Source organism: Hypanus sabinus, unplaced genomic scaffold, assembly GCF_030144855.1.
Source record: "Hypanus sabinus isolate sHypSab1 unplaced genomic scaffold, sHypSab1.hap1 scaffold_813, whole genome shotgun sequence".
In the NCBI taxonomy this organism is placed as follows: domain Eukaryota; kingdom Metazoa; phylum Chordata; class Chondrichthyes; order Myliobatiformes; family Dasyatidae; genus Hypanus; species Hypanus sabinus.
The window spans coordinates 119,125-132,233 of record NW_026781666.1 but is presented as its reverse complement, the minus strand read 5'-3'; positions in this window follow the sequence as shown (position 1 = coordinate 132,233).

Here is a 13,109-nt window from a genome sequence, read left to right as displayed (position 1 = left end):
GTCCCGGTGAATCTCCTCTGCACACTCTCTAATCCAGGCAGCGTCCTGGTGAATCTCCTCTGCACCCTCTCTAATCCAGGCAGCGTCCCGGTGAATTTCCTCTGCACCCTCTCTAATCCAGGAAGCGTCCCGGTGAATCTCCTCTGCACCCTGTCTATTCCAGGCAGCGTCCCGGTGAATCTCCTCTGCACCCTCTCTAAACCAGGCATCGTCCTGGTGAATCTCCTCTGCACCCTCTCTAATACAGGCAGCGTCCTGGTGAATCTCCACTGCACCCTCTCTAATCCAGGCATCGTCCTGGTGAATCTCCTCTGCACCCTCTGTAATCCAGGCATCGTCCTGGTGAATCTCCTCTGCACCCTCTCTAATCCAGGCAGCGTCCTGGTGAATCTCCTCTGCACCCTCTCTAATCCAGGCATCGTCCTGGTGAATCTCCTCTGCACCCTCTCTAATCCAGGCATCGTCCTGTTGAATCTCCTCTGCACCCTCTCTAATCCAGGCATCGTCCTGGTGAATCTCCTCTGCACCCTCTCTAATCCAGGCAGCGTCCTGGTGAATCGCCTCTGCACCCTCTCTAATCCAGGCATCGTCCTGGTGAATCTCCTCTGCACCCTCTCTAATCCAGGCATCGTCCTGGTGAATCTCCTCTGCACCCTCTCTAATCCTGGCAGCGTCCCGGTGAATCTCATTTGCACCCTCTCTAATCCAGGCATCGTCCTGGTGAATCTCCTCTGCACCCTCTCTAATCCTGGCAGCGTCCCAGTGAATCTCCTCTGCACCCTCTCTAATTCAGGCATTGTCCTGGTGAATCTCCTCTGCACCCTCTCTAATCCTGGCAGCGTCCCAGTGAATCTCCTCTGCACCCTCACTAATAAAGGCAGCGTCCTGGTGAATCTCCTCTGCACCCTCTCTAATCCAGGCATCGTCCTGGTGAATCTCCTCTGCACACTCTCTAATACAGGCAGCGTCCTGGTGAATCTCCTCTGCAACCTCTCTAATCCAGGCAGCGTCTCGGTGAATCTCCTCTGCACCCTCTCTAATCCAGGAAGCGTCCCGGTGAATCTCCTCTGCACCCTCTCTATTCCAGGCAGCGTCCCGGTGAATCTCCTCTGCACCCTTTCTAATCCAGGCAGCGTCCTGGTGAATCTCCTCTGCACCCTCTCTAATCAAGGCAGCGTCCCGGTGAATCTCCTCTGCACCCTCTCTAATCCAGGCAGCGTCCTGGTGAATCTCCGCTGCACTCTCTCTAATCCAGGCATCGTCCTGGTGAATCTCCTCTGCACCCTCTCTAATACAGGCAGCGTCCTGGTGAATCTCCTCTGCACCCTCTCTAATCCAGGCAGCGTCTCGGTGAATCTCCTCTGCAACCTCTCTAATCCAGGCAGCGTCTCGGTGAATCTCCTCTGCACCCTCTCTAATCCAGGAAGCGTCCCGGTGAATCTCCTCTGCTCCCTCTCTAATCCAGGCAGCGTCCTGGTGAATCTCCTCTGCACCCTCTCTAATCCAGGCAGCGTCTCGGTGAATCTCCTCTGCACCCTCTCTAATCCAGGCATCGTCCTGGTGAATCTCCTCTGCACCCTCTCTAATACAGGCAGCGTCCTGGTGAATCTCCTCTGCACCCTCTCTAATCCAGGCAGCGTCTCGGTGAATCTCCTCTTCAACCTCTCTAATCCAGGCAGCGTCTCGGTGAATCTCCTCTGCACCCTCTCTAATCCAGGAAGCGTCCCGGTGAATCTCCTCTGCACACTCTCTATTCCAGGCAGCGTCCCGGTGAATCTCCTCTGCACCCTCACTAATCCAGGCAGCGTCCTGGTGAATCTCCTCTGCACCCTCTCTAATCCAGGCAGCGTCCCGGTGAATCTCCTCTGCACCCTCTCTAATCCAGGCAGCGTCCTGGTGAATCTCCTCTGCACCCTCTCTAATCCAGGCAGCGTCCCGGTGAATTTCCTCTGCACCCTCTCTAATCCAGGAAGCGTCCCGGTGAATCTCCTCTGCACCCTCTCTATTCCAGGCAGCGTCCCGGTGAATCTCCTCTGCACCCTCTCTAAACCAGGCATCGTCCTGGTGAATCTCCTCTGCACCCTCTCTAATACAGGCAGCGTCCTGGTGAATCTCCACTGCACCCTCTCTAATCCAGGCATCGTCCTGGTGAATCTCCTCTGCACCCTCTCTAATCCAGGAATCGTCCTGGTGAATCTCCTCTGCACCCTCTCTAATCCAGGCAGCGTCCTGGTGAATCTCCTCTGCACCCTCTCTAATCCAGGCAGCGTCCTGGTGAATCTCCTCTGCACCCACTCTAATCCAGGCAGCGTCCTGGTGAATCTCCTCTGCACCCACTCTAATCCAGGCATCGTCCTGGTGAATCTCCTCTGCACCCTCTCTAATCCAGGCATCGTCCTGGTGAATCTCCTCTGCACCCTCTCTAATTCTGGCAGCGTCCCGGTGAATCTCATTTGCACCCTCTCTAATCCAGGCATCGTCCTGGTGAATCTCCTCTGCACCCTCTCTAATCCTGGCAGCGTACCAGTGAATCTCCTCTGCACCCTCTCTAATCCAGGCATCGTCCTGGTGAATCTCCTCTGTACCCTCTCTAATCCTGGCAGCGTCCAGTGAATCTCCTCTGCACCCTCTCTAATACAGGCAGCGTCCTGGTGAATCTCCTCTGCACCCTCTCTAATCCAGGCATCGTCCTGGTGAATCTCCTCTGCACCCTCTCTAATACAGGCAGCGTCCTGGTGAATCTCCTCTGCAACCTCTCTAATCCAGGCATCGTCCTGGTGAATCTCTTCTGCACCCTCTCTAATCCAGGCCGCGTCCCGGTAAATCTTCTCTGCACCCTCTCTAGTCCAGGCAGCATCCTGGTGAATCTCCTCTGCACCCTCTCTAATCCAGGCATCGTCCTGGTGAATCTCCTCTGCACACTCTCTAATACAGGCAGCGTCCTGGTGAATCTCCTCTGCACCCTCTCTAATCCAGGCAGCGTCTCGGTGAATCTCCTCTGCACCCTCTCTAATCCAGGAAGCGTCCCGGTGAATCTCCTCTGCACCCTCTCTATTCCAGGCAGCGTCCCGGTGAATCTCCTCTGCACCCTCTCTAATCCAGGCAGCGTCCCGGTGAATCTCCTCTGCACCCTCTCTAATCCAGGCAGCGTCCCGGTGAATCTCCTCTGCACCATCTCTAATCCAGGCATCGTCCTGGTGAATCTCCTCTGCACACTCTCTAATACAGGCAGCGTCCTGGTGAATCTCCTCTGCACCCTCTCTAATCCAGGCAGCGTCTCGGTGAATCTCCTCTGCACCCTCTCTAATCCAGGAAGCGTCCCGGTGAATCTCCTCTGCACCCTCTCTATTCCAGGCAGCGTCCCGGTGAATCTCCTCTGCACCCTCTCTAATCCAGGCAGCGTCCCGGTGAATCTCCTCTGCACCCTCTCTAATCCAGGCAGCGTCCCGGTGAATCTCCTCTGCACCATCTCTAATCCAGGCAGCGTCCTGGTGAATCTCCTCTGCACCCTCTCTAATCCAGGCATCGTCCCGGTGAATCTTCTCTGCATCCTCTCTAATCCAGGCAGCATCCTGGTGAATCTCCACTGCACCCTCTCTAATCCAGGAAGTGTCCTGGTGAAACTCCTCTGCTCCCTCTCTAATCCAGGCAGCATCCTGGTGAATCTCCTCTGCACCCTCTCTAATCCAGGCAGCGTCTCGGTGAATCTCCTCTGCTCCGTCTCTATTCCAGGCAGCGTCCCGGTGAATCTCCTCTGCACCCTCTCTAATCCAGGCAGCGTCCCGGTGAATCTCCTCTGCACCCTCTCTAATCCAGGCAGCGTCCCGGTGAATCTCCTCTGCACCCTCTCTAATCCAGGCAGCGTCCTGGTGAATCTCCTCTGCACCCTCTCTAATCCAGGCATCGTCCTGGTGAATCTCCTCTGCACCCTCTCTAATCCAGGCCGCGTCCCGGTGAATCTTCTCTGCATCCTCTCTAATCCAGGCAGCATCCTGGTGAATCTCCTCTGCACCCTCTCTAATCCAGGAAGTGTCCTGGTGAAACTCCTCTGCTCCCTCTCTAATCCAGGCAGCATCCTGGTGAATCTCCTCTGCACCCACTCTAATCAAGGCAGCGTCCAGGTGAATCTCCTCTGCACCCTCTCTAATCCAGGCAGATTCCTGGTGAATCTCCTCTGCACCCTCTCTAATCCAGGCAGCGTCCCGGTGAATCTCCTCTGCACCCTCTCTATTCCAGGCAGCGTCCCGGTGAATCTCCTCTGCTCCCTCTCTAATCCAGGCAGCGTCCTGGTGAATCTCCTCTGCACCTTCTCTAATCCAGGCAGCGTACCGGTGAATCTCCTCTGCACCCTCTCTAATCCAGGCATCGTCCTGGTGAATCTCCTCTGCACCCTCTCTAATACAGGCAGCGTCCTGGTGAATCTCCTCTGCACCCTCTCTAATCCAGGCAGCGTCTCGGTGAATCTCCTCTGCAACCTCTCTAATCCAGGCAGCGTCTCGGTGAATCTCCTCTGCACCCTCTCTAATCCAGGAAGCGTCCCGGTGAATCTCCTCTGCTCCCTCTCTAATCCAGGCAGCGTCCTGGTGAATCTCCTCTGCACCCTCTCTAATCCAGGCAGCGTCCCGGTGAATCTCCTCTGCACCCTCTCTAATCCAGGCAGCGTCCTGGTGAATCTCCTCTGCACCCTCTCTAATCCAGGCAGCGTCCCGGTGAATCTCCTCTGCACCCTCTCTAATCCAGGCAGCGTCCTGGTGAATCTCCTCTGCACCCTCTCTAATCCAGGCAGCGTCTCGGTGAATCTCCTCTGCACCCTCTCTAATCCAGGAAGCGTCCCGGTGAATCTCCTCTGCACCCTCTCTATTCCAGGCAGCTTCCCAGTGAATCTCCTCTGCACCCTCTCTAATCCAGGCAGCGTCCCGGTGAATCTCCTCTGCACCCTCTCTATTCCAGGCAGCGTCCCGGTGAATCTCCTCTGCTCCCTCTCTAATCCAGGCAGCGTCCTGGTGAATCTCCTCTGCACCCTCTCTAATCCAGGCCGCGTCCTGGTGAATCTCCTCTGCAGCCTCTCTAATCCAGGCATCGTCCTGGTGAATCTCCTCTGCACCCTCTCTAATACAGGCAGCGTCCTGGTGAATCTCCTCTGCACCCTCTCTAATCCAGGCAGCGTCTCGGTGAATCTCCTCTGCAACCTCTCTAATCCAGGCAGCGTCTCGGTGAATCTCCTCTGCACCCTCTCTAATCCAGGAAGCGTCCCGGTGAATCTCCTCTGCTCCCTCTCTAATCCAGGCAGCGTCCTGGTGAATCTCCTCTGCACCCTCTCTAATCCAGGCAGCGTCCCGGTGAATCTCCTCTGCACCCTCTCTAATCCAGGCAGCGTCCTGGTGAATCTCCTCTGCACCCTCTCTAATCCAGGCAGCGTCCCGGTGAATCTCCTCTGCACCCTCTCTAATCCAGGCAGCGTCCTGGTGAATCTCCTCTGCACCCTCTCTAATCCAGGCAGCGTCTCGGTGAATCTCCTCTGCACCCTCTCTAATCCAGGAAGCGTCCCTGTGAATCTCCTCTGCACCCTCTCTATTCCAGGCAGCGTCCCGGTGAATCTCCTCTGCACCCTCTCTAATCCAGGCATCGTCCTGGTGAATCTCCTCTGCACCCTCTCTAATACAGGCAGCGTCCTGGTGAACCTCCACTGCACCCTCTCTAATCCAGGCATCGTCCTGGTGAATCTCCTCTGCACCCTCTCTAATCCAGGCATCGTCCTGGTGAATCTCCTATGCACCCTCTCTAATCCAGGCAGCGTCCTGGTGAATCTCCTCTGCACCCTCTCTAATCCAGTCATCGTCCTGGTGAATCTCCTCTGCACCCTCTCTAATCCAGGCATCGTCCTGTTGAATCTCCTCTGCACCCTCTCTAATCCAGGCATCGTCCTGGTGAATCTCCTCTGCACCCTCTCTAATCCAGGCATCGTCCTGGTGAATCTCTTCTGCACACTCTCTAATACAGGCAGCGTCCTGGTGAATCACCTCTGCACCCTCTCTAATCCAGGCAGCGTCTCGGTGAATCTCCTCTGCACGCTCTCTAATCCAGGAAGCGTCCCGGTGAATCTCCTCTGCACCATCTCTATTCCAGGCAGGGTCCCGGTGAATCTCCTCTGCACCCTTTCTAATCCAGGCAGCGTCCTGGTGAATCTCCTCTGCACCCTCTCTAATCAAGGCAGCGTCCCGGTGAATCTCCTCTGCACCCTCTCTAATCAAGGCAGCGTCCAGGTGAATCTCCTCTGCACCCTCTCTAATCCAGGCAGCGTCCTGGTGAATCTCCGCTGCACCCTCTCTAATCCAGGCATCGTCCTGGTGAATCTCTTCTGCACCCTCTCTAATCCAGGCCGCGTCCCGGTAAATCTTCTCTGCACCCTCTCTAGTCCAGGCAGCATCCTGGTGAATCTCCTCTGCACCCTCTCTATTCCAGGCAGCGTCCCGGTGAATCTCCTCTGCACCCTCTCTAATCCAGGCAGCGTCCCGGTGAATCTCCTCTGCACCCTCTCTAATCCAGGCAGCGTCCCGGTGAATCTCCTCTGCACCCTCTCTAATCCAGGCAGCGTCCTGGTGAATCTCCTCTGCACCCTCTCTAATCCAGGCATCGTCCTGGTGAATCTCCTCTGCACCCTCTCTAATCCAGGCCGCGTCCCGGTGAATCTTCTCTGCATCCTCTCTAATCCAGGCAGCATCCTGGTGAATCTCCTCTGCACCCTCTCTAATCCAGGAAGTGTCCTGGTGAAACTCCTCTGCTCCCTCTCTAATCCAGGCAGCATCCTGGTGAATCTCCTCTGCACCCACTCTAATCCAGGCAGCGTCCAGGTGAATCTCCTCTGCACCCTCTCTAATCCAGGCAGATTCCTGGTGAATCTCCTCTGCACCCTCTCTAATCCAGGCAGCGTCCCGGTGAATCTCCTCTGCACCCTCTCTATTCCAGGCAGCGTCCCGGTGAATCTCCTCTGCTCCCTCTCTAATCCAGGCAGCGTCCTGGTGAATCTCCTCTGCACCCTCTCTAATCCAGGCAGCGTCCCGGTGAATCTCCTCTGCACCCTCTCTAATCCAGGCATCGTTCTGGTGAATCTCCTCTGCACACTCTCTAATACAGGCAGCGTCCTGGTGAATCTCCTCTGCACCCTCTCTAATCCAGGCAGCGTCTCGGTGAATCTCCTCTGCAACCTCTCTAATCCAGGCAGCGTCTCGGTGAATCTCCTCTGCACCCTCTCTAATCCAGGAAGCGTCCCGGAGAATCTCCTCTGCTCCCTCTCTAATCCAGGCAGCGTCCTGGTGAATCGCCTCTGCACCCTCTCTAATCCAGGCAGCGTCCCGGTGAATCTCCACTGCACCCTCTCTAATCCAGGCATCGTCCTGGTGAATCTCCTCTGCACCCTCTCTAATCCAGGCAGCGTCCTGGTGAATCTCCTCTGCACCCTCTCTAATCCAGGCAGCGTCCTGGTGAATCTCCTCTGCACCCTCTCTAATCCAGTCATCGTCCTGGTGAATCTCCTCTGCACCCTCTCTAATCCAGGCATCGTCCTGTTGAATCTCCTCTGCACCCTCTCTAATCCAGGCATCGTCCTGGTGAATCTCCTCTGCACCCTCTCTAATCCAGGCATCGTCCTGGTGAATCTCTTCTGCACACTCTCTAATACAGGCAGCGTCCTGGTGAATCACCTCTGCACCCTCTCTAATCCAGGCAGCGTCTCGGTGAATCTCCTCTGCACGCTCTCTAATCCAGGAAGCGTCCCGGTGAATCTCCTCTGCACCATCTCTATTCCAGGCAGGGTCCCGGTGAATCTCCTCTGCACCCTTTCTAATCCAGGCAGCGTCCTGGTGAATCTCCTCTGCACCCTCTCTAATCAAGGCAGCGTCCCGGTGAATCTCCTCTGCACCCTCTCTAATCAAGGCAGCGTCCAGGTGAATCTCCTCTGCACCCTCTCTAATCCAGGCAGCGTCCCGGTGAATCTCCGCTGCACCCTCTCTAATCCAGGCATCGTCCTGGTGAATCTCTTCTGCACCCTCTCTAATCCAGGCCGCGTCCCGGTAAATCTTCTCTGCACCCTCTCTAGTCCAGGCAGCATCCTGGTGAATCTCCTCTGCACCCTCTCTATTCCAGGCAGCGTCCCGGTGAATCTCCTCTGCACCCTCTCTAATCCAGGCAGCGTCCCGGTGAATCTCCTCTGCACCCTCTCTAATCCAGGCAGCGTCCCGGTGAATCTCCTCTGCACCCTCTCTAATCCAGGCAGCGTCCTGGTGAATCTCCTCTGCACCCTCTCTAATCCAGGCATCGTCCTGGTGAATCTCCTCTGCACCCTCTCTAATCCAGGCCGCGTCCCGGTGAATCTTCTCTGCATCCTCTCTAATCCAGGCAGCATCCTGGTGAATCTCCTCTGCACCCTCTCTAATCCAGGAAGTGTCCTGGTGAAACTCCTCTGCTCCCTCTCTAATCCAGGCAGCATCCTGGTGAATCTCCTCTGCACCCACTCTAATCCAGGCAGCGTCCAGGTGAATCTCCTCTGCACCCTCTCTAATCCAGGCAGATTCCTGGTGAATCTCCTCTGCACCCTCTCTAATCCAGGCAGCGTCCCGGTGAATCTCCTCTGCACCCTCTCTATTCCAGGCAGCGTCCCGGTGAATCTCCTCTGCTCCCTCTCTAATCCAGGCAGCGTCCTGGTGAATCTCCTCTGCACCCTCTCTAATCCAGGCAGCGTCCCGGTGAATCTCCTCTGCACCCTCTCTAATCCAGGCATCGTTCTGGTGAATCTCCTCTGCACACTCTCTAATACAGGCAGCGTCCTGGTGAATCTCCTCTGCACCCTCTCTAATCCAGGCAGCGTCTCGGTGAATCTCCTCTGCAACCTCTCTAATCCAGGCAGCGTCTCGGTGAATCTCCTCTGCACCCTCTCTAATCCAGGAAGCGTCCCGGAGAATCTCCTCTGCTCCCTCTCTAATCCAGGCAGCGTCCTGGTGAATCGCCTCTGCACCCTCTCTAATCCAGGCAGCGTCCCGGTGAATCTCCACTGCACCCTCTCTAATCCAGGCATCGTCCTGGTGAATCTCCTCTGCACCCTCTCTAATCCAGGCAGCGTCCTGGTGAATCTCCTCTGCACCCTCTCTAATCCAGGCAGCGTCTCGGTGAATCTCCTCTGCAACCTCTCTAATCCAGGCATCGTCCTGGTGAATCTCCTCTGCACCCTCTCTAATCCAGGCATCGTCCTGGTGAATCTCTTCTGCACACTCTCTAATACAGGCAGCGTCCTGGTGAATCTCCTCTGCAACCTCTCTAATCCAGGCAGCGTCCTGGTGAATCTCCTCTGCAACCTCTCTAATCCAGGCATCGTCCTGGTGAATCTCCTCTGCACCCTCTCTAATCCAGGCAGCGTCTCGGTGAATCTCCTCTGCACCCTCTCTAATCCAGGAAGCGTCCCGGTGAATCTCCTCTGCACCCTCTCTATTCCAGGCAGCGTCCCGGTGAATCTCCTCTGCACCCTCTCTAATCCAGGCATCGTCCTGGTGAATCTCCTCTGCACCCTCTCTAATACAGGCAGCGTCCTGGTGAATCTCCACTGCACCCTCTCTAATCCAGGCATCGTCCTGGTGAATCTCCTCTGCACCCTCTCTATTCCAGGCATCGTCCCGGTGAATCTCCTCTGCACCCTCTCTAATCCAGGCAGCGTCCTGGTGAATCTCCGCTGCACCCTCTCTAATCCAGGGATCGTCCTGGTGAATCTCTTCTGCACCCTCTCTAATCCAGGCCGCGTCCCGGTAAATCTTCTCTGCACCCACTCTAGTCCAGGCAGCATCCTGGTGAATCTCCTCTGCACCCACTCTAATCCAGGCAGCGTCCAGGTGAATCTCTTCTGCACCCTCTCTAATCCAGGCCGCGTCCCGGTAAATCTTCTCTGCACCCTCTCTAGTCCAGGCAGCATCCTGGTGAATCTCCTCTGCACCCTCTCTAATCCAGGCATCGTCCTGGTGAATCTCCTCTGCACACTCTCTAATACAGGCAGCGTCTTGGTGAATCTCCTCTGCACCCTCTCTAATCCAGGCAGCGTCTCGGTGAATCTCCTCTGCACCCTCTCTAATCCAGGAAGCGTCCCGGTGAATCTCCTCTGCACCCTCTCTATTCCAGGCAGCGTCCCGGTGAATCTCCTCTGCACCCTCTCTAATCCAGGCAGCGTCCCGGTGAATCTCCTCTGCACCCTCTCTAATCCAGGCAGCGTCCCGGTGAATCTCCTCTGCACCATCTCTAATCCAGGCAGCGTCCTGGTGAATCTCCTCTGCACCCTCTCTAATCCAGGCATCGTTCTGGTGAATCTCCTCTGCACCCTCTCTAATCCAGGCCGCGTCCCGGTGAATCTTCTCTGCATCCTCTCTAATCCAGGCAGCATCCTGGTGAATCTCCTCTGCACCCTCTCTAATCCAGGCAGCGTCTCGGTGAATCTCCTCTGCAACCTCTCTAATCCAGGCAGCGTCTCGGTGAATCTCCTCTGCACCCTCTCTAATCCAGGAAGCGTCCCGGAGAATCTCCTCTGCTCCCTCTCTAATCCAGGCAGCGTCCTGGTGAATCGCCTCTGCACCCTCTCTAATCCAGGCAGCGTCCCGGTGAATCTCCACTGCACCCTCTCTAATCCAGGCATCGTCCTGGTGAATCTCCTCTGCACCCTCTCTAATCCAGGCAGCGTCCTGGTGAATCTCCTCTGCACCCTCTCTAATCCAGGCAGCGTCTCGGTGAATCTCCTCTGCAACCTCTCTAATCCAGGCATCGTCCTGGTGAATCTCCTCTGCACCCTCTCTAATCCAGGCATCGTCCTGGTGAATCTCTTCTGCACACTCTCTAATACAGGCAGCGTCCTGGTGAATCTCCTCTGCAACCTCTCTAATCCAGGCAGCGTCCTGGTGAATCTCCTCTGCAACCTCTCTAATCCAGGCATCGTCCTGGTGAATCTCCTCTGCACCCTCTCTAATCCAGGCAGCGTCTCGGTGAATCTCCTCTGCACCCTCTCTAATCCAGGAAGCGTCCCGGTGAATCTCCTCTGCACCCTCTCTATTCCAGGCAGCGTCCCGGTGAATCTCCTCTGCACCCTCTCTAATCCAGGCATCGTCCTGGTGAATCTCCTCTGCACCCTCTCTAATACAGGCAGCGTCCTGGTGAATCTCCACTGCACCCTCTCTAATCCAGGCATCGTCCTGGTGAATCTCCTCTGCACCCTCTCTATTCCAGGCATCGTCCCGGTGAATCTCCTCTGCACCCTCTCTAATCCAGGCAGCGTCCTGGTGAATCTCCGCTGCACCCTCTCTAATCCAGGGATCGTCCTGGTGAATCTCTTCTGCACCCTCTCTAATCCAGGCCGCGTCCCGGTAAATCTTCTCTGCACCCACTCTAGTCCAGGCAGCATCCTGGTGAATCTCCTCTGCACCCACTCTAATCCAGGCAGCGTCCAGGTGAATCTCTTCTGCACCCTCTCTAATCCAGGCCGCGTCCCGGTAAATCTTCTCTGCACCCTCTCTAGTCCAGGCAGCATCCTGGTGAATCTCCTCTGCACCCTCTCTAATCCAGGCATCGTCCTGGTGAATCTCCTCTGCACACTCTCTAATACAGGCAGCGTCTTGGTGAATCTCCTCTGCACCCTCTCTAATCCAGGCAGCGTCTCGGTGAATCTCCTCTGCACCCTCTCTAATCCAGGAAGCGTCCCGGTGAATCTCCTCTGCACCCTCTCTATTCCAGGCAGCGTCCCGGTGAATCTCCTCTGCACCCTCTCTAATCCAGGCAGCGTCCCGGTGAATCTCCTCTGCACCCTCTCTAATCCAGGCAGCGTCCCGGTGAATCTCCTCTGCACCATCTCTAATCCAGGCAGCGTCCTGGTGAATCTCCTCTGCACCCTCTCTAATCCAGGCATCGTTCTGGTGAATCTCCTCTGCACCCTCTCTAATCCAGGCCGCGTCCCGGTGAATCTTCTCTGCATCCTCTCTAATCCAGGCAGCATCCTGGTGAATCTCCTCTGCACCCTCTCTAATCCAGGAAGTGTCCTGGTGAAACTCCTCTGCTCCCTCTCTAATCCAGGCAGCATCCTGGTGAATCTCCTCTGCACCCTCTCTAATCCAGGCAGCGTCTCGGTGAATCTCCTCTGCTCCCTCTCTATTCCAGGCAGCGTCCCGGTGAATCTCCTCTGCACCCTCTCTAATCCAGGCAGCGTCCCGGTGAATCTCCTCTGCACCCTCTCTAATCCAGGCATCGTCCTGGTGAATCTCCTCTGCACCCTCTCTAATACAGGCAGCGTCCTGGTGAATCTCCACTGCACCCTCTCTGATCCAGGCATCGTCCTGGTGAATCTCCTCTGCACCCTCTCTATTCCAGGCATCGTCCCGGTGAATCTCCTCTGCACCCTCTCTAATCCAGGCAGCGTCCTGGTGAATCTCCGCTGCACCCTCTCTAATCCAGGGATCGTCCTGGTGAATCTCTTCTGCACCCTCTCTAATCCAGGCCGCGTCCCGGTAAATCTTCTCTGCACCCACTCTAGTCCAGGCAGCATCCTGGTGAATCTCCTCTGCACCCACTCTAATCCAGGCAGCGTCCAGGTGAATCTCTTCTGCACCCTCTCTAATCCAGGCCGCGTCCCGGTAAATCTTCTCTGCACCCTCTCTAGTCCAGGCAGCATCCTGGTGAATCTCCTCTGCACCCTCTCTAATCCAGGCATCGTCCTGGTGAATCTCCTCTGCACACTCTCTAATACAGGCAGCGTCTTGGTGAATCTCCTCTGCACCCTCTCTAATCCAGGCAGCGTCTCGGTGAATCTCCTCTGCACCCTCTCTAATCCAGGAAGCGTCCCGGTGAATCTCCTCTGCACCCTCTCTATTCCAGGCAGCGTCCCGGTGAATCTCCTCTGCACCCTCTCTAATCCAGGCAGCGTCCCGGTGAATCTCCTCTGCACCCTCTCTAATCCAGGCAGCGTCCCGGTGAATCTCCTCTGCACCATCTCTAATCCAGGCAGCGTCCTGGTGAATCTCCTCTGCACCCTCTCTAATCCAGGCATCGTCCTGGTGAATCTCCTCTGCACCCTCTCTAATCCAGGCCGCGTCCCG